The following is a 1,785-nucleotide window of genomic DNA, read 5'->3' as shown; positions in this document are numbered from 1 at the left end:
ACAGCCACCAAGCCGGTGATGTACCGGGTTGGTACCGGGGATACCCGCGGCGTTGCAGCGCTCGCCGGTGCCGCACGGCAACACACAGGAGGCTTTTCTGATGGGGATTGCACCAGTTTTATTTCCAATTTCTTGCTAAAAACACGGTGACGTTTGTATTTATTTAGTAGTTTTAAACCAAAGCACCCAGGTAGCGCTCGGTGTACAAACACAAAGGGGATAAACGTTAACCACTGTCACAACGCTGCCCAAAGCCATGAGCAGCACCCGCGGGTTATCCCGGTGCTCGGGCGATCCGGGGCTGTCTCCACACGGCTGCCTGGGCGAGCAGGGGAGCCCAGCCACCCTCGGTCCGCACCTCACACATTTGGCCTCCTGGAGCTGCAGGTTTTCCTAGATGTTCCCAGGGTTCCTTTCCTCGTGGTGTCTGTTCCTGGCCTGTTGGCCGTGTGTCCCTGTCACCTTTCCAGACTTGCTGGTGCAGCCTCCACAATTTCCTGTAGAAGTAAGGAGATTTGTTAATCCCTGAGGAAAGCCTAACCTGGCAGTCTCAGCAGTTGCACACATCAAGAAACAGCTGCCTTTGAGAAGGACAGCGAACAGCGCGGCACAAGTGCCACCAAGGGCCTGTGAGAAGCAGGTACCAGTGACTGGCAACAGTGGGGAGTGAGGGCAGGAGCTGGAGCTGCCCTAGCACAGGGCATGTCACAGGGAGTGCCTGGCTGCTGCTGGCAGAGCCCAGAGCTCTGAAGTGACTGGACTCAGCCTCCTAAAACAGCACAAAAACTCACCCAGCACAGCAGCTTTCCACTGATGTGGCGAGGCTGAGCAGGTCCCTGCAGGGTGAGGTGAGCCTGGGGCTGGTCAGGGAGCACTGTCCCGTCTGGCAAGGTCAGGTGCTAGGGGAAATGCCCATTGCATCCGTGAGACTTCACCCTCAGGGGGCAAATGCAAATGCATCTGTGAAATATTCACAATAATACCAATTTAAAAATGCCTTTGGAGCAGCATTCTTAGTAAAACTGGATGACCCTGAAAACTCATTGGCTCAAGACAGACAATGGTGGAGGAATTAAGATGTAAAGTAATTGAAACGTGAATGAATTTGCTAATTGCATGGGTGGACAGTGGGACCACGGATTTGTTGACCAGGAGCCATCTCCATCCGCACCAGCCACACATGACCACGGCAAGCTGGATACAGGGGTCCAGATCACACAGTGACATCCAGGGCCAAAGGGAAGGTGTGGGGATGGCGATGCCAGCTGGGATTGGGAGGAGCGGGGAGCTCTGCTTGACCCATGCCAAGCCAAAGGCGTTAACCAGAGTACCGGGAAGGTTAGATGAGCATGAGGGCTGAGTTTGGACATGACTCCACTGAGATTGTCCATCACAGACAGAGCACAGAGAGCAAATTAAGGATCATTTTAATTGCCACTGTGTAATTTCATTGCACCTACGGAGGGTTTCCCTAAGAGGTCTCTATGGGGACAGTTGTGTTAGACACCAACAAAATGGACCAGGATTGAAGGCAGTTGGAGTGAAAGGGGGGGAGTGTCCCACGTCAGGACAATCTGAGGGGTGGCAACGATCTACGGGTAACCTCCTGAGAGAATGAAGTCGCAATTACCCTTGGTGCCTGCGCTTTTTTCTCTTCCCATTTCCGGGGGTCTGTGCAGATTTACAGAAAGATAATTTGAAATTAGCTCCGGTCACGCACGGCCTGAGCCAAGCCGGCTGTGCCAAAGGCTCCTGTTCTGTCCCGCGGCTTCTTCGCGGGGACAC

The 1,785-nt window shown here is 53.8% G+C and overlaps 1 long non-coding RNA gene across 1 annotated transcript; it reads right to left on the bottom strand.

Annotated features, from left to right (window-relative positions):
• Nucleotides 1-98: 98 nt before the first annotated feature.
• LOC108449465 lies at nucleotides 99-1,779 on the bottom strand. Its single transcript, XR_001865618.1, has 3 exons — nucleotides 1,631-1,779; nucleotides 792-960; nucleotides 99-497 (listed from the first exon to the last, which is right to left on the bottom strand). It is a non-coding gene; the product is annotated as an uncharacterized LOC108449465 (long non-coding RNA).
• Between the last annotated feature and the right edge of the window lie 6 nt (nucleotides 1,780-1,785).

Source organism: Corvus brachyrhynchos, unplaced genomic scaffold, assembly GCF_000691975.1.
Source record: "Corvus brachyrhynchos isolate BGI_N302 unplaced genomic scaffold, ASM69197v1 scaffold59, whole genome shotgun sequence".
NCBI classification, from domain to species: domain Eukaryota; kingdom Metazoa; phylum Chordata; class Aves; order Passeriformes; family Corvidae; genus Corvus; species Corvus brachyrhynchos.
The sequence above is the reverse complement of the archived record's forward strand: the minus strand, read 5'-3'. Positions and strand labels throughout refer to the sequence as shown.